The sequence below is a fragment of the Eurosta solidaginis genome, chromosome 2 (assembly GCF_040869045.1).
Source record: "Eurosta solidaginis isolate ZX-2024a chromosome 2, ASM4086904v1, whole genome shotgun sequence".
NCBI classification, from domain to species: Eukaryota; Metazoa; Arthropoda; class Insecta; order Diptera; family Tephritidae; genus Eurosta; species Eurosta solidaginis.
Genome location: NC_090320.1, coordinates 178,447,660 through 178,475,591, shown reverse-complemented (window position 1 = coordinate 178,475,591; position 27,932 = coordinate 178,447,660). Strand labels below are relative to the sequence as shown.

The 27,932-nt window shown below is 42.7% G+C and overlaps 1 protein-coding gene across 7 annotated transcripts in view; it reads right to left on the bottom strand.

Moving 5' to 3' along the window:
- bru1 (bruno 1) overlaps positions 1-27,932 on the bottom strand; it is a 956,171-nt gene that overhangs the window by 381,125 nt on the left and 547,114 nt on the right. The window lies entirely within an intron of this gene.

Below are 27,932 nucleotides of genomic sequence, written 5' to 3'. Positions count from 1 at the left end.
TAGATTTAAATTAAATTAAACCTGATCCAACAAAAAGTTATAGGGTAGGTTATCTAATATATAAAATTCTTCTGTCACGGTTTTAGAGGCTGAACCGATTCTCATGAAATTTTGTGAGCATATTGGGTAGGTCTGAGAATCGGCCAACGTCTACCTTTTTTTTCGCTACGTGTCTAGGGTCTTGAGATCAAAACGTGGACCCGGGTACCCCTAGAATGTGTTTATACAATATGGATATCAAATGAAAGCTGCTGATGAGTGCTATAGTACAGGATAATTTTCATACAACTGGGAGGCTAGGGTCTCGAGATATAGCCCAAAACGTGGACCCGGGTACTCCTAGAATGTGTTTATACAATATGGATATCAAATGAAAGCTGTTGATGAGTGCTTTGGTACAGTGTAGTTTTCATACCTATTGGTGACTAGGGTCTCGAGATATAGGCCAAAACGTGGATCAGGGTAACACTAGGATATGTTTTTACATTATTGGTATCAAATAGAAGTTTTTGATGTGTGCTATAATACGGAGTAAGTGTTACACCGCTGAGTGAATAGGGTCTCGAGATATAGGCCAAAACATGGACCCGGATACCCCTAGAATGTGTGTGTATTATGGATATCAAATGAAAGCTGTTGCTGAGAGCTCTAAAGTACATTGTGATATTCGATTTAGTCGCATCAACCTGGCAAAACTGATAAATATGCATGCGAAGCCGAAATAAAGACAAGAATATTATTAATTCATACCTATTTATATACGTCATATTCGATTTGCCTGAAATTTCGTATAAAAATTTGCCTATATTAGTATTTACGGGAAGTATACCAGAGACGGACTGGGACTGGGATTAGGACTAGGACTGAGACTGAGACTCGGAGTGGGACTGGAACTGAGACGCGGAATGGGACTGGAACAAAATACATACCACCCTCTGGGACTGGCAATAAGAGATGAAGAAGAATGAGAAAAAATTGAGAGAAGAGAAAAGAGAGAAGGAGACTGAGAAAGAGATAGAATGAGCCGAAGATGGAGACAGATGAAGCGAAAAAGACGGAGGGAGAAGTGAATAAAAAGATTAGGAAAAACTGTAGAGGGGTAGGGCAGAGTTAGACTGAAAAAGCTTATTAAAATGTATGCAGATAGATGAAATTTAGGGCAGAACAACGTCTGCCGGGTCTGCTAGTCTTTTATAATTGTGTTATTATTCGCTATCATCACTTTCATTCGATGAGTCACTTGTGGAATAGTCATGAGCATCAGCAACACTACTGTGAAAGCTTGAAACAACTGGGGTATTTTTTGACTCCTCAACATTATCGGGGGACAGTAAATTTAAGACTTCTGAAGTCAGACATTTAAATTTTTTCTTAGGTATCTCCCAAAAAATGTTAACTAAAGGATCCGATATTATAAGCAACATATTCATAAGATCTCTATTCGTGGCTTTACGCGACTGCTTTTGTGTGTTATCGTCCCTGAATCGTCTCAAATCTTTGTTACGGGCTTCCTCAGATAGTTGACCAATAGGTAAAATTGCTGATTGTATAATATCAGTACTATGCACTAAGATTTTATGAACTGTAACAAGCATATTAAACCATGGATAGAGATCTATATATAGTTTTTTAGTCTCGACCGCAAATTTTTCAAATCTTTGGATATTTATATTGTACGCAGATGCTAATGCGCCAAGGAGAGTGTCGAATCTTTTGATGAGCATTACATCCAATCCCGTATTCTAAGCACTAGCCTCAGAATTTTCGAACAACCTACGAGCAGTGTTGCCGTCATCGGTATTGCCGAAACCTGGTTTTGGTTTATCTACTATCAATCCAAGTACACTTTTAAATTTATTCTGGATTTCGTTGGAACGTAGCTTTACACTCTCTTTATCTGCCTCATTCCTAAGCTGCCATTTTTTTACTTCAAGGCGATAACTTATGTGAAGCAAGCATTCAAAACATCTTATCCATGCATGGAGAGTAGACAAACCAAAACCAAGATTATCTAGGTTAGGCGTAAAGTCCCGTAACTCATTATTCATATCTTTTGAAGTGGCACCACAAATATAACACTTTTGTGCGGAAGAAGTTTCAGTGAAAGCATTTCAAACTTTTCTATCAATCATTGTAAGAAGCATATTGTGATTTGCGGAAACTTTGTATTCTTCGAGCATGTACTTTGTTGGCAACAACGCACTTATCTCCTCTAAAACTTTGTTCGTTTCAAAAAGAATAAAATCTTTTGTTTCTTTAGAAAAAATAAATTTAATTGGTAGAAGAAGGTCGAGGGTTCTGCCAAACAATGTTGCCTTTTTCATCCTGTAATTGAAGAGGAACGAAAGAAAATACAAACAAAAACTCAGTGTCAGAACTGCATGTAAACTTTTGCTTATATGTGCTATGGCCAGAGCTTCCATCGCAACCCCACTTGCTGATTAAAGTATACGTCAAGTTTGTAGGTAATAAACTAACAAAAACTTCTTGATTTGCTAGAACTAAACGCTCAAGAGTTTTATCTAATATGGACTGGACTTTAATTTCCGCACGTGTTTCACCCACATCAATTTCATTTGGATAGCATTCTGCCTTAGCTTTTCTTAGACTATAAAATGATGGATAAACCTTATGGCCTGCCTTGATGCTCCACTTCCAAGTCGTTTTGTACCCATGAGTCGTCGACTTGCTATCTACGTAGTATGCTAAAGCTTCTACATTGCTCAATTATCTTGCATCTGGCTCACATGTCATCTTTTTGCCGGATATTTGAGTGGTTTCCTGTGATTTTTTTTATAATGTTAGCACCATTTCTGTTGCCGGACATACGCGTTTATACTTCTGCCGCATAAAGTATCTCACCAGGACTTCTAGATTGCAAGAGGTCATCCACTCGACGCCGTTTGGTTTTTTCACTGCAGCTAACAAAGTCCTTCTTTCGTTTTCCGGGGTCGGGGTTACCTGAAGAAGTGATGGGTTGGTCTGATGGCAACTTTGAATCCACCCTTATTGTAAATGTGAAGTCTGGACTCGAAAGCCACTCCGAGTTTTTATTCAAAAATCGCTCCGTATGTCTTCCGGAAGTGTTCCACTTTTGATCCAGCTTCGAAGAATATGCCGATATTTGTAAGCTTAAACTTTTTATCGAATACTCGGCTGCTTCGCTTAAATGGTATATAAGTACAACAAAACTCAATAATTCTTTATATCTGGTTTCCTTCGAATGTTGAACCCAAATGTCAAAAAACTCCGTTCTTGGTATGGTTATAACTAAACTGCTTTGTGATGTTGATTTTCCGACAGGGTGAATAGCTGATGATTGTTGTGCTGCCATCTTAAGTGTCGTTGATCGTTCTGATTTGTTATCAGTTGTGCAGTATTTATATTACATTCAGGTATTGGCGTAGATGCTACCAAATTGGGTTGTTTTGTGTAGCGTTCCTGTGTGGTTATACCTGAATTTGGATTGTTTTGTATGTACCTGTTTTTATGCCCTGGTGACTGGTGCGGTAGGTTGTAGCAGGTTGAAGTCAGTGATCTTCGCCTTTTTGCTTTTGGTGTGCTCTGGTTGACCTTGCGCGTTTATTTTTGTGTGTTTTATGGCTACGTGATTGTTCCCTGTACCTGGGAATTGGTTTTGCCGTTTGTAGATCAGCTTTAAAGGTTCAAATATCTCGTCGGAGCTGGTACGTACATACATCCTATTTTATATGTGGATAACAAAATCTACAAAAAAAAAAAAATTTAAAATAGATGTGCAAAGAATTTGCATTGGTTTTTTCTTTCTACTATTAGAGAATACTTCCGACTATAACATATGTAAAATTTAGCCCGGATGTCCACGGATGTATGTAAAGTTTTTGTCCCTAAATTTAAAAATATAGAGAAAAAATACCTTTTCATATTAATAACGGAACGTTAAATATATTGAAAATGCTCTAATTGCAAAAGAATTACTATTAAAAAATTTTACTTACCTTCGGGCTTAGAATGCATCAAAAAACTATATAAAAGTGTTCACTTAAAAGAAATATGAAGCTTAATATTCAACAAGAATTTTGTAAATTAATCAATGCATTTTACGGTCACTCCTGCCTTCTTACTTCAATTACTCAATATATATGAGCAAAAATATCAAAAAAAGCAGAAATCCCGTTATTTTGTTTGTTTTCTTTCATTTCTCAATACACTTTTCTTGGAATAAGAACTTTGTTTTTGTCCAACTAGCTTGTTCTACACGAAACACTGTGCGCTGGGCTAAACTTATAAAAAGTGGAATAAGTGAATTGTGAAGTACATGTAACAGGCAGGTTAAGGAATCCTGCTATCCTGATAAAGTCTTTTGTGGAGGGTGAGCTAATAACAGGCATATTAGTGAATTTATTGAATATATTGCTAGTCGATTTGCAGCTAAAGTGCCTTTAGAAAAGGAGTATGGTAGCGAAACAAATCTAAAAGATGCACAAGAGTTACAAGACTTGTTCACCAAACGAAGTTCAGTAAAGGGACAAATTACAAAGTTCAAAAATTCACTTGCTGTGCTCCTGGCAAAGGATTCTTTAACGTCGACTGAAGTGTCAGAGTTAACTGCTAGGCTACGTAAATTTGAGTCGTTAACCTACAGATTCGAGGACTTTGAAAATCAGATAGAAATGCTAAATGCGAGCAATTTGGATGCCGAGATTGATGAGCCGGTCTTATATTGAACAATTATTCATAACCAACATTTCTCTTGCTCAAACATTAGTTCAAAAGTTTGATTCAAGTCATTCTGGTGCAAATGTACGTCCGGTTGTGAATATCTCCTCAGCTACACCTTATGAACATCAGGGATCAAATTTTAAACTACCTCAAATACAGATTGTAAAATTTGACGGATCTTATTTCCGCTGGCTTGAGTTTCGATACACCTTTGTATCATTGATTCATAACAACAATCGCATAGCAGCTTTTTACAAATTTCATTACCTCCTTTCATACCTAGCCGGTGATGCGTCTAATATTGTTGCCAATTTGGAGGTATCGGATGCCAATTATGGCACTGCATGGAAGTTACTATGCGAACGTTATGACAATAAACGCCAGCTTATAATTCGTCATTGGCGGCCACCGTGGTGTGATGGTAGCGTGCTCCGCCTATCACACCGTATGCCCTGGGTTCAACTCCCGGGCAAAGCAATATCAAAATTTTAGAAATAAGGTTTTTGAATTAGAAGAAAATTTTTCTAAGCGGGGTCGCCCTTCGGCTGACTGGCAAGCGCTCCGAGTGTATTTCTGCCATGAAAAGCTCCCAGTGAAAACTCATCTGCCTTACAGATGCCGTTCGGAGTCGGCATAAAACATGTAGGTCCCGTCCGGCCAATTTGTAGAGAAAATTAAGAGGAGCACGACGCAAATTGGAAAAGAAGCTCGGCCTTAGATCTCTTCGGAGGTTATCGTGCCTTACATTTATTTTTTTTTTATAATTCGTCATATAAATTCCTTATTAAATTTATAACCATTGAGTCGAGAAACTGACAAATCCCTACGATCTATGGTAGACCATATCACTAAAAACCTTCGCGCATTATAAAGTTTGGGTCAGCCTACTGATCAGTGGAATGTGGTAGTCGTACATATTTTGAGTTCAAAGTTAGATAGCCGTACTCACACCAAATGGGAGGAATGGCGTGGCACACTAATAGTGTTTTCTTTTCTGGGGTAGGAGTAACTCTATTAAGGCTTTACCATTTACTTAGGCAACAATTTATTTCAGAAAAGAAATTTCTATAAGTGACATGCCTGATTTAAAACAGTTTCAAAGGTTTTTGATCGATCGCGCCGACGTTTTAGAGTCTTTAAACCGTACGCCAAGCAATGCGAACAAAGGCGTCAGGCCTCTTGGAACCACCAGCAAACCAGAGTACCCAAAAACAAATTCGTTTGCGTGCATGACTCCAATGATGGCAAAGGCGGTGATTCGTGATATTCGTGTTTTCTTTGATCATCGAATTTATGATTGTGCAAAATTTAAAGCTCTAAATGTGCAAGGTGGAATAACTACGGCAAACAAATTTCGATTATGTCTCAACTGTTTGCGGTATGGCCATAAGGTGCACAGTTGTCGACTAGGCCCCTGCCGCGATTGTAAAGGCAGAAATAATACCCTTTTGCATGCGCCGTCTCAGGGTGCTTCTAGTTCAAACAAAGGTTCCAACAAATTTGCTACGCTTGAAACCGTAGCAAGTTTGTTTAATCAGGATTATTCACAAGTTTTGTTATCCACTGCTCTAGTTAATATATCGAACCCTCATACAAATCAATTATTATTATTATTATTTATTTTTTATTTATTTATTTATTTATTAAATGTGAGGGCTCTGATTGACTGTGGTAGTCAATCGTCCTTTATAACACAGCCTTTAAAGGAAAACTTGACCTGTAAACCAAAAGCTCAAATATTGTAAACATTGTGGGTATCGGGGACAATGAAACCAGTGGCTTAATTGGAAAATGCAGCGCCCACCTTACATCGTTAACCGATCCGTTCAAGATCACACAATCGTTTTTGGTGTTGCCTAAGCTAACGGGTGATCTTCCAAGATATACCATAGATGCAAAACAATTTCAAGTGCCCAAGACCATGCAACTTGCAGACCCTTCTTTCAATGAGTCTGGCCACATTGACCTTCTTATCGGAGCCGAAATATTTTGGACGTTATTGGCGATAAGCAATCTTCACTCGGCCGTGTAGGTCCTAAACTAAGGAGTTCCAAATTCGGTTGGCTAATCTCAGGTCCTGCCCAAGTCGGGTTGCCGCTAAAAGACACTCCGGACTGTCTAGGCGATTCTTACCATCTAGCCAAGAAGCGTCTGCTGCAACTAGAAAAACGCGTTCGTAAAAGGCCGGACATTAAAGATCAGTACGTAAACTTCATAAAGGACTTAGGTCACCTTACCAAAGCAACAGTAGACAAGTCTATGTCTTCATATTTTTTGTGCCATCATGCCGTATTCAAAGCCGAAAGTGAGTCCACTAAAATTAGGGTTGTGTTCGACGGGTCAGCTCCCACATCGTCCGGATATTCCATCAATGACCTCCTCATGGTAGGTCCAAATCTTCAGGATAGTCTGTTTTCCCTGTTAGTCCGAGCTCGCCAACACAAGTACCTACTGACAAGTGACGTGGAAAAAAGATGTACCGTCAACTTTTGGATAATGAAGCAGACAGGCAATTGCAGATGATCCTTTGGAGGGAGGATGAATCTACGCCTATTAAAACGCTCATGCTGAATACCGTGATATACGGGATGGTCAGCTCCAGCTTTCTTAGTACACGCAGTCCATGGCAATTAGGGGAAAAGTGTGAAGACGATACCATCAACACTATTATCCAACATGATTTTATGGTTGGCGATCTAATCACTGGAAGTGACAGTGAAGACACGCTAATTTACATTCAACAAGCCGTCACACAAGCTTTAAAGCGAGGATGCTTTAATTTAAGAAAATTTAAAATCAACTTACCCAGCTCCACTCATGCATTTTCCTCAGCTGAAAGCAACCTCTTGTTTAGCGAATTTACAAGTACACTAGGAATAGGATGGGATCCAAGTACATTTTTCCCCATTCAGAGGGTATTTCCTACATACAACGATCAACTAACTAAACGCTCCATGCTCTCCTTCTTATTTAAGATCTTCGATCCCTTAGGCCTACTAAGCCCATTTATTGTACAAAGTAAATTACTGCTACAGAGACTATGGAGCGAAAAAATCAATTGAGATGATTTAGTTCCAAATAAAGTACAAAGCGTCTGGAAAAAATTTGTTCTAGCACTACCGGCCCTTCTCGAAATCAGGATTCCTCGACGCACAATGTTTGAAATCCCATCTCAGTAGAACTGCACTCTTTCAGTGACGCTTTGCAGCATGGTTATGGGGCATGCATTTATCTCAAATCGACCAATTGCCATAACGAAGAGACAGTCGCTCTACTATGTTCAAAATCAAATTAAGCCGACAACCATGTAACGTAGCAAAATGCTACGTCACAATAACCCACTGACAAGCCCTAACTTTAAATATGTACATACCCTAGCATTTAAATATACATACCCTACGACCGCCTTGCACAGCGAACAACCATCCGCACATAATATGCCATTTAAATATACATACCCTATGATCGCCTTGCACAGCGAACAACCATCCGCACATAATATGCCATTTAAATATACATACCCTACGATCGTCTTGCACAGCGAACAACCACCCGCACATAGTATGCCAAGTACCAACAGTGAACAACCAAACATATTCAGCACGTGTGGTACTGACTATCTGGCGTACATTTTTCATTCGCTATCATAACGAGGAGTTATTGATGAGCTGAATTTTTAACCATTTTATACGCTAACAAGTATGAAATGGCAAACGCCATCACTCACTGCATACTTCACCTAGGTAAGTGAGGCTGAGGCCAACTTACAATGGTAGGTATCAAAGGGGTCCCAAGGTGAACGGGGAAGACTCTCAGCGAACTCATCGGGCTCATGGATCTCCCACCCCCCCTCACCTATGGGAAACCAACCTTTGCATAACGTCCCACGGGGTAGAAATGGATACGCTCCCTTTCTACCTTGAAGGACGGATGGGTACGGGTAGTTCCCCCAAGGCGCGTCCAGGACCAGTCCTGGGCTCCACTTGAGGGACATTCCATGCACAATACATATCAATACGGGTGGCATTTGTCGCGGACACTTCACCCAGGGTTGCCGAGGATCATCTCGCTCCCCCGCTCCCTGGGTGAAGTGCCGAGCCATATGCAACGGTGGACCTTACTACACCACTCATGGTCGCTAGGACTCTTGTCCGAGGCTCCCTGAGAGGAGTACTGGGTCTACCCAGCAATAAATGGGGATGGCATGAGGCGCGGACAGTTCACTCAGGGTGGCCGAGGAGCATCTCCCTCCCCGCCTCCTGATTGGGGTGCCGAGCCGAATGCAACGGTGGACTTCACTACACCGCTCATGGTCGCTAGGACTCTCGTCCGAGGCTCCCTGAGAGGAGTACTGAATCTACCCAGCACCCATATATACAAATACATCTATACGTTGGGTAGTACTAATAGATACTTTATACTTCACCTAGGTCAAACTGCGCCCTTCCTGCCCACCGCCGCCAATCGTTAGCCATAGGAGTACCACCGCAAGCCGCCTGAACCAATCCGTAAGCTTTCTCTGGGGGTAAGATATTTGAGGATTATCACCACCGTTCACTGAGAACCGCGACCCGTACCGTCATCTTTCCGCCGCTCCTGCGCTATCATACGTGGCATCTCTCTCTATCGCTCTCTCTGGGATCAAAGGCTGCCGGCATCGAAAGGCAAAATCCTCATCGTGTGTGTGTGCGTGTTCGGAACAAAACAACAACTAATTGTGTTATTAATTGGTAGAGGTTAGTGGGACCTTCGCCTGACCCTGGAGCGGCTGAGCTTACCTCAGCCTTCGACAAACCCGAGCAGGGACCCCTCTCCGGAGAGGAAAGTGTAAAAGCAACAACAAGCACCAGCCCGCCGGGGATGGGCCACCGAACACGCAACCACAATCAGAGGACAACACCAACCTAGTGAATGCCGAAGCTTGAACTGGATATATTCGCTGAAGAAAGAGAGGCTAATCGAGGAGTGCAAGAGATACCGGATATTCGTTAACGGCAGCACTGTCGCTGAGCTACGCATAGCGCTCAGTGCCTACGTCAAGGCAAAGCGAAATCGCGAGTCAACTGAAAATCTACTGAGAGAGGTTGAAGATGAAATCAAGGCAGAAGAAAGTAGCCAAATTAAAACCCCCTCGACCAACCTCCATCCATCCATGTGACTAAACCATCTGCAGTTACAAAGACCAATCAACGACCCTCACCATCCCGTACCGAGTTAACCGACGCCGAAGTAATGAATACGGTCCGCCGATGGGATGTCCATTTCACGGGTGGAGAAACGCTTTATGACTTTTTGGAGAGAACTGAGGAGCTGGCCGAGTGCTATAGCATTCCATTGGACAGATTGCTGCCAACGCTGCCAGAGACGTTGCGCGGCAAGGCATTGCAATGGTTCCGCGTACGCAAAGCCGAGATACTCTCGTGGGCACAGTTCCGCACAGCTTCCGAGCAATTCTTCCTACCCAGACGGCATCTAAACCACCTAGAGGATGCCATACGCCAGAGGAGACAGCAGGGGCGAGAAAAGGCAAAGGATTATATTCTCGCCATGCAAACCATGATCCGACAACATCAAATTATGTCACAAGAGAACCACCTGGAACGCATTAACGACGGGCTTCGTGTCGAATACCGGTTATTCGCAAAACGTAGCGAGTTCCGAACTATTGAAGAGCTGATGGAGCTCACCGACGAATTCGAGTTGCTACAATTGGAGGCCACCAGACAAAGCAGACAAACAGCGCATTATTTATCACCGTTGACCGAAGAATATAGCCGAGTGGAATCCTGTTGGAGATGCAAGGAACGAGGACATATGCGCTACCAATGCCGAAGAGCCCGAAGACTATTTTGCTCCAGATGTGGCCGGGACAACGTCCCGTCCATAGATTGTAGGTGCGCTAAGGCGAGCACTTTGACTACCGTCAGGCTACGACACGGGAAAATACCACAATCAGCAGCCATCGACGAACAAACGCCGAATGAAACAATGGATGGCCGTCACTACGTCAAACTCACCATCGAAGGGTTAAACGTCCGAGCCTTGGTGGACACCGGCGCAACGCTCACCTACGTAGGTGACACTATACGTAAGCATCTGGAAGGCAAGAAAATAGCATGCGCACCCTGCGTCCGCAACGTACAGCTCGCCGATCGGACGTGCGTTGTTGGTTCGTACACCTACCAAGTAACCATACACTGTAACAATAAAGCGACCCACATGCGAGTGTCCACCCTGCCTAATTTGGCCGAATACATGATTCTAGGCATGGACTTTCTCAGGGAAAGGGGGCTCACCCTCACCTTAGATGGAAACTTATTACCGCCAGCCACGCCAACCCAGAACACCATAATTGCAAAACTAAGTACTGTGACATTTAAGAGCAACTCAAAATGCCGAATTCGCAGTTTTTTTAAACCACCACCAACGGATATTCGGGGGAATAACTGGTCCCAGCAGGGCAGCAGAACATGTAATCTTGCTGAAACATGATCGCCCACTAAAACAGCGATATTACCCACGGAACTCAGCGATGCAACAGGTAATAAATGCTGAAGTCGACGAACATCGAATAACCCACAAATTCACATCCGCATACGCCCCACACGAAAACCAGACCGAAAGAGCTAACAGGGTAATCAAGACCATGATAGCGCAGCGCTCAAAAGCCGATCACCGCACCTGGGACAGGGAAATCCCGCAAATCGCTTTCGCTATGAACACAGCACATCACGAAGCAACCCAAGCATCGGCTGCTGAAATCAACTTTGACAGAAACATCGCGACAGCCTAGCAAATACGCACCGAAGGCGCCGCCCCGAAGAATCACCGACCGTATCCCCAACAATAACCGACCCATGGGAAGAGATCAAGAAGAATCTAAAAAAAATACTACGATCTCCGCCGTAGACCCTGGAAACCACAGGTTGGGGAAAAGGTGATGAAACGAGAGCATCCGCTCTACTCCGCGGTCAATCAATTTACACAAAAATTAGCACCAAAGTTCTCCGGATCCTATGTGGTAGAAAAATACATATCATCCAATACTGTCCAACTGAAACACACCGAAGAGCACCACAAACGGACAGCGCATACACATCTACAGGACTTAAAACCCTACGCTGACGAACGCTCACCACCTAACACAACACGTACATAAATCTGCTCTTATCATTACAGATTACGATGCGTCAGCCAGTCCCACCGGATTCACCACAAAAGGCAAAGGAATGGCCATGGCCACCCAACAAGACGATAATACAGCGGGTACAAATATTCCACGGCGTTATCCCAACTTGATGCAAACAGTACACCCGCTGCTAAGCATAAGCGAGTGCGCAGACAACACAACCGACCGTAAAAAGGTAGGAGACGAAACAGCTCGACCCACCGAAGCAGAGGCACCGGAAAAGACAAGCGAAAATCTCAAAGAGAAAACATTCAAAAAATTAGACTGCGTGAAGCGACCAAAGAAGAATACGCCCCAATGGCACTTTCGATATGGCAAACAGCATGTGTACTGCACGCAGATGGACGCGGACCACGCTTTAGTGAAGATCGCGGAGCACAAGAGAATAATGAAATATAAGGATTAACCTGAGCACCACCGTAACCTTAGGCTCCGATGCATTCAATATTTTTTATATTTTTTTAATTATTTCTTTACTTTATTTTATTGCATGGTCAAATTGTAAAACAAAACAAAAAAAAAAAACAACAACAAAAAACAAAAATCCATGCAACCTTAGAAAACTAAGGAGTTAAATTTCTTTTTTATTTATATAAAGTCATACACACAGATAAAAAATATGTTTATACACGCTACTAGTAAGAAGAAAAGAATATACTGTTATATGAATTGTTCATATATATACTGTTATATGTATTGTTAGGTGCCTTTCATGGGGGTGTTTGCACTCACCGGCGTCACCCCAAACCGTCGACTCGTAGGTGTTTTTACACCCTCCCTCCCTCATGTAGGGGCGGAGCCTCCTCGCGGTGGCACCTGGTAACGCTTCGGCGGCTAATTCGACCTCTCTTCCCACTCCCCTCAAACCCTTTTTCCCTTCTTCTTCCTTTTCCTTTTTCTCTCCCCTTAAATGGGCTGGATCAAGGTGTTATACGACCCGTGCCGAGGATCAACCTGGCTGGGGGCCATAAATAGCCCAGTCGTTAACGGAGTGCATCGAATACCGGGCGACCTTCGATGCTATTAAGCCTTACCCGGACATCGCGGATCTCTGTCCGGGTGGACCTTTCCCCTTCTCCGCTACGCGTGGGTTTATAGTATGGAGGAAAAATTTTTAAATAATTGTAAGGAGGGCGACTCTCCAAAGAAGAAGTCGTTAGGAGCTTGCTCCGCAAAGGCTACGGCTCAGCCGGGCCTAAAACTAGCTGAGAGAACTCCTCAGAGGTTCGCTGCTGCAGCGGCAGATAGGCAGAAAAGGGCCGAGAGTTTATCCGGTTCGAGCAGTCCGATGGCCAGTACCTCTCATGGAGGGGGTACTGACCGGGAGGTCATCAGTGCCACTACCGCCCCTCCCTTGGCCCCCACCAGCAAACCCTCTACACAGCGCCAAGCGTCTGGTGGGTCAACTGCTGGGGGCCTCAGGGTGGGGGGAGGGGTTGGCTATATGGCCAAGGGCCAATCTAGGCAGGAAAGGGCTGAGGTAAAATCCAGCCATGGTACTCCAAAGGTCGGTACCTCTCGGGGAGGGGCCACCGACCGGGAGGCCTTGGGGCGGCTGCCGCCCATCTCGGAGCCACCAGCACGGCTGCTACTCAGCGTCAAGCGTCTGGCGGGTTGGCAACTGGGGGCTCCAGGGGTGTGGGGGGGCGGCTCCAGGGTCAAGGGAGTAAAAAAGCCCAGTCATCAGGACAAGCGCTGGGCTGCCCGGATCCTGCGTAGGAATACCTCCTCGCCGGTTAGGGAGGGGGAAGTTTCCGCGGAGGACTGGGCGAAGGCTCAGCGTGATCTTGCTTGGGCGAAGCAAATATTGCCGGAGTTCAGGTCGGACTGGTTCGAGAGCGATGAAGCCTCGAAGCGCCAGCGGTATATAGATGAAACCAACCCTACGGCGCCGAAAAGGGCCAAGGTGCAGGGAGGCTGGACTCGGTCTTTCGCCGAAATAGCCAAGGATCGGCAGATCATTGGTGTTATGGACGAGAGCAGCGAAGATGGCAGGATCCCGAAACAGATGTGGAAGTGGATTGAGGCAGCGCTCGCTACTGTGGCCGTTAACGTCAAAAAAGATAACCCTGGTCCGCCGCCTTCTTATACCGATGCGGGGTGGTTCCAGGACAATATAAAACTAATTGCGTGTGACGATGCCAGGTCGGCGAAGCTTTATAAAGCCACCGTTTCGCTGATAAGGGAGGTGTATCCGGGCGCGCGCCTCAAGGTAGTGGAGGCGTGTGACATCCCCTTACGACCAAGGGCGCGAGCCTGGGTTCCAGTGACGCCAACGGACCCCGCTGATATCCTGGAACTGCTCCAGGAGTACAACCCGGGTCTACCGACCCAAAACTGGAAGGTGGTTAGCGTGGAGAAGACTGAACGGACCACGATGCAGATAGTCCTGCTGCTCGACAGCGCAAGCGTCGAAGCGTTGAAAAGGCAGGATTTCAAGGTAAGCTACGGCTTCAAAAATATAAGCCTTAAGGTTTATAAGGCTGACGTCGAAGCCTTGGTAAACCTTGCATCTCGTACGGAGGTGGCTGAACTCCCACCCAGTGAAGACGAAATGGAGGTAGACGAGGGCGAAGAAGTTGGTGGCTATGCTTCGGCAAGTTCGAGCGGAAGCTTGGCTCTCAGAGGGTTGTACTCTGAGGGTCAGCTTCTGGAGGATGGCGATTCCGACGCAACGCTCACGGAAGAGAGCACAATCAAGCAGTGATCCGGGTCCTCCAAATAAACCTGCATCACTGCAAAGCAGCATCAGCTGCACTCCTACTGCACCTGTATTCAGGTGTGGTAGACATCGTTCTAGTCCTGGAGCCGTGGATCACTGGCAATAGGATCTGTGGCCTGCGGACACCAGCGTATAAGCTTTATAGCGCTCAGGAAAAGGGTAAGCCTCGCACATGTATATTGGCTAAGTATACTCTTAATGTTTTTCTTCTACCTAACTATAGCGATAAGGATTTGACAGCTGTCAGCGTCGAGGGGCTAGGGAGGAGCTTTAAACTTGCCTCCTCCTACCTAGCGCACGATCACCAAGGCTCATTACCACCGGATAATTTCAAGGAGTTCGTGAGAGCGGCAAATCCACGAAACGACTTTATGTTGCTCGGAGGCGACGCCAATTCTCATCACGCCCAGTGGGGCAGCAGAGATACAAATGACCGAGGTGAGTCTCTATTCAACTATCTGTTAGGCACTAACCTGAGTATATGTAATAAGGGAAATGATCCCACTTTCATTACGAGGAACCACAAAGAGGTCCTTGACATAACACTGGTCACAGACTCTTTCAGTGACCTTATCGTTTCATGGAGGGTTCTAAAGGAGCACTCCTTTTCTGACCATAGATATATAAGTTTTTCTATATCGTAGGCGCACGCAAGTCCTAAGTATATGCAAAATATTAGAAGAACTAACTGGGGCTACTATAAGAAGATTGTAGGTAAAAAGCTATCTGAGGAGGTAGGAGTCCCAGAAAGCGAGGAGGAGCTGGACGTGTTTGTAAACAATTTCAGTCAAAATTGCAGGAATGCTTTAGATAGGGCTTGCCCGGCTAAAAAGGTTTTGGACACTCACAAACCACCATGGTGGTCGTCTGATCTTGATAAACTTAGAAAGTCATGTAGGGCGGCCTTCAATAAAGCAAAGCATGATGGACATGAATCCTCATGGGCTGCTTATAAAGCGAAGATAAATATATATAAAAAAGCAATCCGGAATGGAAAGCGATCCTCCTGGAGGGATTTCTGCGGCAGGATTGAATCCGCATCCGCGGCCTCGGTTAAGGAAGGTGCTATCGAAATCTCCAACTCAGCTAAGTTACGTCCAAAAGCCGGATGGGCACTGGACGGACTCCGGCGCTGAAAACATAAACCTGCTAATGGATACGCACTTCCCAGTAGGAACGGGCGTGTCTTCAAGTATTGTCAGCGGAGGGTCACCTAATGATCAGCTGATAAGCGAACACACAGGTGATAAAAGGATAGATTGGGCTTTACAGACCTTCATTTTTCCGGCTCAGCTCCAGTATACTGCCAAACTTATAAGGCCCTGGATTAAAGGGATGTTTATAGGTTGTCTTGGGCTAAATTACGTACCAGTATCGTGGAGGGAAGTCAACGTGGTCTTTATCCCCAAGGCAGGGAAACCCTCCCACTCTAAACCAAATGATTATAGGCCTATAAGCTTATCTTCTTTTCTGCTTAAAGCGCTTGAAAGAATTCTAGAGGACCACATCTGTAGGAGGATTGAGCCGTCGCTTCTTTCGCAAGCACAGCATGCCTATACTAAGGGCAGGTCAACTGATACGGCCTTGCACTCACTGGTATCCGCTATCGAAAGGTCAGTAGACCTCAAGGAATACACATTGGTGGCATTTCTAGATATAGCGGGTGCTTTCAACAACGTTCTCCCTGAGTCCATCACCTCGGCCCTGACCGATCTGGGGGTGGACGCGTGCCTGGTGGAGTTTATATACAATCTGCTTACGCGTAGGCAGATTAGAACTGAGCTAGGTGGATGCGTGATCCGCAGACCGGTCGGCAGAGGCACTCCGCAGGGAGGTGTTCTCTCTCCGCTAATTTGGGTGGTTACCGTCAACCAACTTCTCCGCCTCATGGAATCGGAAGGTCACCAAGTGATCGCGTATGCAGTTGACATCTGCGTCACCATGCGGGGAAAATTTCCGCAAACTCTATGCAACCTAATGGAAGGGGCACTATCCAAAATCTCGCACTGGGCCACAGCCACAGGCTTGGAAGTCAACCCGGACAAAACCGAGCTTGGCCTCTTCACGAGGAGGTATAACGCCGCCAAGAATTGGGGTTACGTTTTTAGCGTTTAGCGATCGAGTCAAGTATTTGGGAATAATTCTGGATAGGAAGCTATTATGGAGTGACCATATAGTGGAGCGATGCAAGAAGGCAGCAGCAGCGCTGTTCACCTGCAAGAGGGCAATTGGCACCTCCTGGGGATTCTCCCCCAAGGTGACATACTGGATTTATACAGCCATTGTGCGCCCGATTCTTCTTTATGGTGCCTTGGTCTGGTGGCCTGCACTAGCTAAAACTACCTATCTTAAGACGCTTCAAAAGATGCAACGGAGTTCGGAGCTCTGCATCACCGGGGCTCTCGGCTCCACTCCTTCTGAAGCACTCAACACAATTCTATACCTTCCACCTCTTGACCTGGTGGCGAAGGAAATAGCGGTCATCGCCGCTCTACGCATAAGGGAAACAGGTCTCTGGTCAAATGGATCTAGTGGACACGCGACAATCCACGGCACGAGCGTCCCAGTCCCAATACCGGCGCGCACTGACTACTGCACGCCAAATAACGTCTTCGTTAAAAATTATAGTATATATATACCATGGCGACAGGACTGGAATACCAGGCAACATACGGTACCGGGTGCTATCAACATATTCACGGATGGTTCTAAGCTTGACGGGAAGGTGGGAGCAGGCCTTTTTTCGCCAAATCTGGGTCTAGAGGTCTTTTTTCGCCTACCAGATCACTGTAGTGTTTACCCAGCGGAAATGCTGGCAATACATAGGGCTGTGAACCATCTCGGGTCTATGCCTAAGGATGGTAAACGGGTGTTTATTTTCTCTGACAGCCAGGCCGCATTAAAGGCCCTGGACTCATTCGTCGACAACGCAAAGTCGGTCACTGAATGCCGCAGATCTCTTAACGAGATGGCTCAGCACTTCAGTATCAGCCTTATATGGGTACCTGGGCACAGGGATATTGAAGGCAATTGCAGAGCAGACGAGCTGGCCAGAAGAGGCACCACCGACCATATCCTTCCGGGAAATGATTCGGTAGGCATACCCATGGCCACTTTCAGGCTTCGTGTGAGCACAAGCACTTTAAGAATCGCAAATGGACTATGGTCAGCCATATCTTCGTGTGAGACATCCAGGCAAACCTGGCCCTCATATGACGAGGGGCGCACAGAAGCGCTTCTGACTTTAAACAAATCAGCTCTATCGTCCCTGATAAGGGTTCTAACAGGGCATTGCTTAATAGGGACGCACGGTGCTAGAATGGGGGTAGCGATCTTCGACTATTGTCGCAGCTGCAGATGTACAGAAGAGGAAGAGAGCGTCCAGCACCTTCTCTGTCACTGTCCAGCGCTTAGTAGGCGTAGGATGGCTATCCTCGGTAAACCTTTTCTACATGACCTCGCTGAGGTCTCTTTCTATGAAGTAAAGGCTCTGGAAAAATTTATAATTTCCACGAGGTGGTTTGACCCGCTTTAGGCAGGGTTGGGGTCCTTTTTTGAGACCGTACAGGGTATTACAATGGGCCCATTGGTGGCCTAAGTAGTGAGCTTGTTACCATAGTGCTCAGCTCAGCCCTTGCAACCTAACCTAACCTAACCTATGAATTGTTACTACCAAAAACAAAAAAAAACAAAAACCACACGTGGAGAATGAGATCTATTTTCTTAGTAATACACACCATTCCTCAAACCGCATAATATGCCTTTGCGTTTTTATTGTTAGCTTGGGCAAATCATTGTCACAAATATTTTTTGTTAACAATTGTAAATATAAGACAATTTTTTTTCGATGAATGATTGTACGTTACTTATATATCATAAAAGTTTACCTCTAAAACTAAAAAAAAAAAAAATTTATTGTTCAAATATATACCCATCTTTTACTGCAAAATACCTTTCAAACAAAATGTTCAACTTTATACAAACACTCCTACAAAAGAAAAAAGGAGACTTACACATGAATTTCAATTAATTAGTATTAAGCTAAAAGAATTTTTTTTTCATAAACAAAAAAAATAATTATCTTCTGATTATTTTCGGCCTTAGATTTATAAATTTTAAATATTTAACGAGCTCGAGGCCATATATATATATATTCAGATTAAAACCCGGATAGATTTTATATATATGTATATATTTTAAATTTTATTTAGTCGATATTTCGACCTCAATCTGAGGTCATTCTCAAGACTGTAAAAAACAAACATGAAACATTAAAATCATAAATAATATAAAAACCTATTTATAAACTTACACTCTTGGGTGTAGCTTGTCGACTAATTTTACAATATTAAACATAAGTACAAGAAGGCAATAGAACCGAAAAAGTAAACATCCAAAAAATATACAGTAATGGTAAACAAATTTTTACACAAACAGCAATACATTAAACTAACTAAATAATAGGCGAAACTCTCATAGTGCTCTCCTGTTGCTCCTGTTGATCAGTTGGCGGTATGCCGACGCGCATTTTTCCGTATCTGCTTTGTAGTTCATTCGTTTCTCTCTCGGTTCGTTAATAATAAACAACATCTCAAGTGTGTATCTTTTGTTGTAATGCTTCTCCTGTTGCATTATTGCTACGTTCTCAAAATCTGGAGTGTGCCCGGTTTCTCTGCAATGCTGACTTAAAGGTGTTTTGTTTTCATTAGGGTGGTCGCGATTTTTTAAATTTGATTTATGGGCGGAAATCCTTGTTTTTAATCTAGACTTAGTTGTACCAACATATACCTTCGGGCATACGTAGGACCCGTCATTTTTGCAAGGAATCCGGTATATAACGTCCGATTTGTCATATTTTTCTATTTTGCTTTTTGTATTACTGAATATTTTCTGGACGGTATTATTATAAGTAAATGCTATTTTAAATCTCTCACGGTCATACATTTTGGAATATTTCATTCTATTTGATAGCCCCGGAACATGCGTTGATGTCTTATATATTTTATTAGTTTTATCATTAAAGGTTTGATTGGTGTTAGCTTTTGTAAAATAGTCGTGAATATAGCCTCTTATTAGACCTAAAGGAAAATCGTTGTCTTTCAGAATTTTCGTAATGATTTCTATATTTTTTCCATGGTATATCGTATCACTGATTGATAAAACTCTCTTGATAAAGTTTTTGGCTGTGTTGACTATGGTTGATTTGTCGTGCTTTGAATAAAAATTTATCAATCTGCCCGATGCAGTGGGTCTTTTGTACCAATCAAAGGATAACTTATTATGCTTTCTTACTACCAGCGTATCTAGATATGGTAGTAATCCATCTTTTTCAATTTCAAATGTATATTTGATAGGTCTATTGTAGCTGTTTAATAGATTTATCATGTCTTCCACTGAATTCGTTTTCACAATGGCAAACAGATCGTCAACATATTTTGTTAGCAAACGGGGCTTTTGAGACGCATCCTCTTCAAATTTTGTTAGCAATTCCTCCATTACTATGTCTGCTATGACCGGCGATGCCGGTGACCCCATCGGCATTCCTACACGCTGTTCATATATTTTATTGTTGACTTTAAAATACCTATTTTCTTTAATACAAAAACGCACGACTCCCAAGAACAGTTCTTTGGTCAGAGTTGTATGGGGTTCTATCAGATTCCATTTGGACGATATAATTTCCAAGGCATGATCCACAGGAATACTGGGAAATAGCGAAACAACATCGAATGATACTAGACTCTCATCATCAAATATGTGCGTGTCTTTTATTTTATTCTTGAATTCAATAGCGTCTTTGACATTATATTTTGATGATTTCGTAATATTTTTGAGGACGTTAACAACATATTTACATAAACTGTACGAAGGGGAGTTAACAGACGAACAAATGGGTCTTAGGGGAACTCCTTCCTTGTGGATCTTTGGGAGACCATATAATCTTGGCGCGTTAGCCGTTTTACTCAAAAGTTTATATCTCTCCTTTGTATCTATCATTTTATTCTTGAATAATTTCTCAACAATTTCATTATTTTTTTCTTGTAACTTATTGGTAGGGTCACGCTTCAAAATGCGATATGCAGAAATGTCATTAACCATTTGCTGCACCTTCATTTCATAATCTGATTTTTTCATCAAGACTGTAGCATTACCTTTTTCGGCATTCAGAACCAATAAGTCGTTGTTCTTCTTAAGGAACATCTTTGCCGATTGTAGGGTATCTAAAATAAATCTGTCACGCTCACTGATTTTCGGTTTTCAAAAATATTACGAAATCATCAAAATATAATGTCAAAGACGCTATTGAATTCAAGAATAAAATAAAAGACACGCACATATTTGATGATGAGAGTCTAGTATCATTCGATGTTGTTTCGCTATTTCCCAGTATTCCTGTGGATCATGCCTTGGAAATTATATCGTCCAAATGGAATCTGATAGAACCCCATACAACTCTGACCAAAGAACTGTTCTTGGGAGTCGTGCGTTTTTGTATTAAAGAAAATAGGTATTTTAAAGTCAACAATAAAATATATGAACAGCGTGTAGGAATGCCGATGGGGTCACCGGCATCGCCGGTCATAGCAGACATAGTAATGGAGGAATTGCTAACAAAATTTGAAGAGGATGCGTCTCAAAAGCCCCGTTTGCTAACAAAATATGTTAAAGATCTGTTTGCCATTGTGAAAACGAATTCAGTGGAAGACATGATAAATCTATTAAACAGCTACAATAGAACTATCAAATTTACATTTGAAATTGAAAAAGATGGATTACTACCATATCTAGATACGCTGGTAGTAAGAAAGCATAATAAGTTATCCTTTGATTGGTACAAAAGACCCACTGCATCGGGCAGATTGATAAATTTTTATTCAAAGCACGACAAATCAACCATAGTCAACACAGCCAAAAACTTTATCAAGAGAGTTTTATCAATCAGTGATACGATATACCATGGAAAAAATATAGAAATCATTACGAAAATTCTGAAAGACAACGATTTTCCTTTAGGTCTAATAAGAGGCTATATTCACGACTATTTTACAAAAGCTAACACCAATCAAACCTTTAATGATAAAACTAATAAAATATATAAGACATCCACGCATGTTCCGGGGCTATCAAATAGAATGAAATATTCCAAAATGTATGACCGTGAGAGATTTAAAATAGCATTTACTTATAATAATACCGTCCAGAAAATATTCAGTAATACAAAAAGCAAAATAGAAACATATGACAAATCGGACGTTATATACCGGATTCCTTGCAAAAATGACGGGTCCTACGTATGCCCGAAGGTATATGTTGGTACAACTAAGTCCAGATTAAAAACAAGGATTTCCGCCCATAAATCAAATTTAAAAAATCGCGACCACCCTAATGAAAACAAAACAGCTTTAAGTCAGCATTGCAGAGAAACCGGGCACACTCCAGATTTTGAGAACGTAGCAATAATGCAACAGGAGAAGCATTACAACAAAAGATACACACTTGAGATGTTGTGTATTATTAACGAACCTAGAGAGAAACGAATGAACTACAAAGCAGATACGGAAAAATGCGCGTCGGCATACCGCCAACTGATCAACAGGAGCAACAGGAGAGCACTATGAGAGTTTCGCCTATTATTTAGTTAGTTTAATGTATTGCTGTTTGTGTAAAAATTTGTTTACCATTACTGTATATTTTTTGGATGTTTACTTTTTCGGTTCTATTGCCTTCTTGTACTTATGTTTAATAGTGTAAAATTAGTCGACAAGCTACACCCAAGAGTGTAAGTTTATAAATAGGTTTTTATATTATTTATGATTTTAATGTTTCATGTTTGTTTTTTACAGTCTTGAGAATGACCTCAGATTGAGGTCGAAATATCGACTAAATAAAATTTAAAATATATACATATATATAAAATCTATCCGGGTTTTAATCTGAATATATATGTATATGGCCACGAGCTCGTTAAATATTTAAAATTCAAAAAAAATAATACAATGTACAATATTTTTTTATGCTGATTTATATACAAGTTTAGACAAAGAAAAAAAAAAAATATATATAAGTAAATATATGAATAAAGGGAAATACCGGACAACAAAAACACACACGTACGTCGGCCACGCCACCTCCGAGGCGGTAAAATTTACCGGGACCAATTGGTCCACGGCAGTGCAGGCCTTAAGGCCACAAACTCCCGAATGCCGAATCCTTTCTTCCCTGAAGTGGGAGGGGGACTGTAACGTAGCAAAATGCTACGTCACAATAACCCACTCACAAGCCCTAACATTAAATATGTACATTCTCTAGCATTTAAATATACATACCCTACGAACGCCTTGCACAGCGAACAACCATCCGCACATAATATGCCATTTAAATATACATACCCTACGATCGCCATGCACAGCGAACAACCATCCGCACATAATATGCCATTTAAATATACATACCCTACGATCGCCTTGCACAGCGAACAACCACCCGCACCTAGTATGCCAAGTACCAACAGTGAACAACCAAACATATTCAGCACGTGTGGAACTGACTATCTGGCGTACATTTTTCATACGCTATCATAACGAGGAGTTATTGATGAGCTGAATTCTTAACCATTTTATACGCTAACAAGTATGAAATGGCAAACGCCATCACTCACTGCATACTTCACCTAGGTAAGTGAGGCTGAGGCCAACTTACAATGGTAGGTATCAAAGGGGTCCCAAGGTGAACGGGGAAGACTCTCAACGAACTCATCGGGCTCATGGATCTCCCCCCCCCCCCTCACCTATGGGAAACAAACCTTTGCAGAACGTCCCACGGGGTAGAAGGGGATACGCTCCGTTTCTACCTTGAAGAGCGGATTGGTACGGGTAGTTCCCCAAGGCGCGTCCAGGACCAGTCCTGGGCTCCACTTGAGGGACATGCCTGGCACAATACATATCAATACGGGTGGCATTTGTCGCGGACAGTTCACCCAGGGTTGCCGATGATCATCTCGCTCCCCCGCTCCCTGGGTGAAGTGCCGAGCCATATGCAACGGTGGACCTTACTACACCACTCACGGTCGCTAGGACTCTTGTCCGAGGCTCCCTGAGAGGAGTACTGGGTCTAACCAGCAACAAATGGGGATGGCATGAGGCGCGGACAGTTCACTCAGGGTGGCCGAGGAGCATCTCCCTCCCCCGCCTCCTGATTGGGGTGCCGAGCCGAATGCAACGGTGGACTTCACTACATCGTTCATGGTCGCTAGGACTCTCGTCCGAGGCTCCCTGAGAGGAGTACTGAATCTACCCAGCACCCATGTATACAAATACATCTATACGTTGGGTACTACTAATAGATACTTTATACTTCACCTAGGTCAAAATGCGCCCTTCCTGCCCACAGCCGCCAATCGTTAGCCATAGGAGTACCACCGCAATCCGCCTGAACCAATCCGTAAGCTTTCTCTGGGGGTAAGATATTTGAGGATTATCACCACCGTTCCCTGAGAACCGCGACCCGTACCGTCATCTTTCCTCCGCTCCTGCGCTATCATCCGTGGCATCTCTCTCCCTGGGATCAAAGGCTGCCGGCATCGAAGGGCAAAAGCCGCATCGTGTGTGTGCGCGTGTTCGGAACAAAACAACAACTAATTGTGTTATTAATTGGTAGAGGTTTTTGGGACCTTCGCCTGACCCTGGAGCGGCTGAGCTTACCTCAGCCTTCAACAAAACCCACCTCACAACCATACCTAGGCTAGAGCTTTGTCCAAGCTTGCTCGCTGCGAAATTGTGCGAAGCCGTATTAAAGTCTGTGCGTTGTGAAATAAGTCTTAAGGTACATTGGTGTGACTTTACCGTAGTACTAGGATGGCTTAACACCAGCCCCCAAACACTAAAGGCATTCGTTGCAAATAGGGTTGCCGAAATAAGCGAGTTAACCGATGTATCCTATTGGCGGTATGTTCCTACTCATCTTAACCCAGCCGACCCCATTTCAAGGGGAATCAGTCAAGACCTTATTTCTAGTAAACCTATTTGAAAGTCCGGTCCTAAATTTTTAATCGAACCCGAAGACCCGTGGCCTGTATTAAGTAAATCATTACCGTCTTCCAAAAATTTGCTTGAAATCAGGCATACAGCTATGCTCTGTGAAGTAGCTACGGAAAATTCTCTTATAAAAATTTGAAAACTGTTCAAAATTCTTAAAACTAAAACATATGCTTGCTTATATCTTTAGATTTATTCACAATCTAAAAAACTCGAACAACCGAATCATAGGCAGCTTATCAGTTGACGAATTGAGTAACTCATTTCAATATTTGTGTCGTCTGGCGCAGCAACAATCCTTCCCATCTGAATAACGATTGCTCTCTAAAGGAAAAGCCCTAGGGGCAAAATCTGCATTTTTGTCATTAATCCATTTTATGACACAAGCACAAACTTAATGAGAGTAGGCGGTCGCATAGCCGCTTCTGAATTCCCATTTACCAAAAAACATCCAATTTTGCTACATTCGTCTCTCCATTCTACGAAATTGATTTTTGATTACGAACACAGACGCAATTTGCATGCAGGACCCCAGCACTTGTTATCCATAGTCATCATAGACAGAAGAACTGTGTGCAGTTACCCATTGCGTTACCTGCAGAAGATTACAAGGCAAAACCAATACGCCCATCATGGATAACTTGCCGTCTCAACGTGTCACTACCAATTTTCCCTTCAGAGCCGTCGGCATAGACTTCGCAGGCCCATTTTGTACATTGAACAGAAAGGGCCGCGGCTCAAAGGTAGTAAAATGTTATCTATGTATTTTCATTTGTCGGAGATTTAAGTGCGTTCACCTAGAAGTCGTTTCTGATAAGACGAAAGATGCTCTCATACTAACATTTCGAAGATTTGTCTCTAAGCGAGGGATCCCTGCCGGGTTATTCTGCGATAACGGACGTAATTTTGTCGCGGAAGCAAGAGAAGGTTTCTTCGATTCTAATAAAAATGCTTTGTCTGAATTTGGAAGTAATGAAAGAATCAAGTTTTTGTTTTCGCCTGCTTACGCTCCTCATTTTGGCGGAATTTGGGAAGATGGAGTAAAATTAGCCAAATTTCATATAAAGAGAGTTATGGGAAATTTCCACCTTACCTTTGAGGAATTATCTACCCTTTTTGCGCAAGTAGAGTCGGTTTTAAAAGCCGCCCACTATGCCCTCTTTCATCTTCACCTAATGATTTTCAAGCCTTAACCCAGGGGCACTTTCTCATTGGTCGGCCTCTCACTGCGTTGCCTTCACCCAACTACGAGAATTGGAATATAAATCATATACAGAAATATCAGCGCATCCAGCAAATTCATCAGCACTTCTGGCAGAGATGGCAACGTGAATACATAGTCGAACTTCAGCAACGTTGTAAATGTAAGACTAATATCGGAGATATGGTTCTCTTGCAAGAAGACAATACCCCCGCTTTGCTGGCACCTTGAAAGGATACAACGCCTTAAACCTGGCTCGGTTAGAGTGAACCGTGTCGCTGAAATTGCCACTATACTAGGATGTGTGCGTCGCCCTTTAGTGCGCCTTTGTCCATTACCCACTGCTGAAGAGATCAGCCAGTGAAGGTTGTAAGGGTTTCGCGCCCATTAACCTTTTTCTCAACACAAAGGGTGGCAACCTCTCGAGTATAAAGTGTTGGCTGCGAATGAGAATTGTCAAACAACACGACCAACACGTGTTCTTCTTCTGCATTTCGCAATTTGTAAAATACATAATTTAAAATATGCATTGAATTTAAATATAGAAAGCAAATTCTCATTTGCGTAAAACGTAACACATAGTAATATTTCTTGGCGAAAAAAAACTTTTAATCAATAATGTGTATAAAACAATTGAAAAAAATTTATCTTTTAACACAATTCATTTTTTTCTGTCTCATTCTCATTCTCATATTATCAGCAATTAGTTTACACGTTGACGGCGTTAGTAATGCATTCACAGTTGAAGATACAAATTCAGATTTCAAATAAAAAAATCTAAATATTTTTTTACTTTTAAAACACTTAGATTAAAAAACAAAACAAAAAATATGTAAAATGTTTACTTAGTTCATTAACTTTTGTAATCAGATACGGCATGTGAAAATTAATAAAAATAAAATTTTATTTAAGTGAGCAGAGGGACAGTAGTAAAATAGTAATTATCAAATTTAAATTCAGGATTAATTACAAATGTATGCATAGTAATTTTTTTTCTATAATCAATAAAGAAAAAAAAATCTACTCAGAGAGCTGCCGATGTACGACCTCACTCAGACTTACATGCAGGCATATAATGCTGTTTACTCGCACTCATGAAAATATTGTCGAACACCTGTCAGGTAGAAAGTCCCATCTAAACGCTCTGTCTTTCTGACAATATTTTTTAAAAATTATAAATAATTGTGTTTAAAATTTCAACGTGCCTCAAAACATTTTTTCAATAAAAAAAAAATTGTTTTGCAATCACGTGACAAAGTTTTAGACCCAACCAAATAATCTGGCTTATCTATAATATAAAAATAAGTCGGGTTTTCCTTCGTGACGCTATAGCTCCAGAAAGCACGAACCGATTTCCATGGTTGCATTCGTTGGAAAGGTCTCGGGCTCCGTGAGGTTTATAGCAAAGAAAATTCATGATCGACGCACAGGATCGCGAGATGTAGGCCAAAACGTAGAACCGGGTACCCCTAGAATGTGCTTGTAGAATATGGATATCAAATGAAAGCTGTTGATAGTGCTTTAGTAGAGGGTACTTTTCATACATCTGGGTGACTAGGGTCTCGAGATATAGACCAAAACGTGGACCCGGGTACCCCTGGATTGTGTATATAGAATATGGATCACAAATGAAAGCTGTTGATGAGTGCTTTAGTGGAGGGTAATTTTCATACCCCTGGGTGACTCGGGTCTCGAGATATAGGCCAAAACGTAGGCCCGTGGACGCCTAGATAGTGTTTTTACATTACGGGTATCAAATTGAAGCTGTTGATGAGTGCTTTAGTACAGGGTAGTTTTCATACCTATTGGTGACTAGGGTCCCGAGATATAAGCCAAAACGTGGACCCGGATACACCTACAATGTGTTTTTGCATTATGGGTATCAAATTGAAGCTGTTGATGTGTGCTTTAGTACAGAGTAAGTTTTACACCGCTGGGTGACTAGGGTCTAAAGATATAAGCCAAAACGTGGACCCGGATACACCTATAATGTGTTTTTACATTATGGGTATCAGATTAAAGCTGGTGATGTGTGCTTTAGTACAGAGTAAGTTTTACACCGCTGGGTGACTAGGGTTTCGAGAT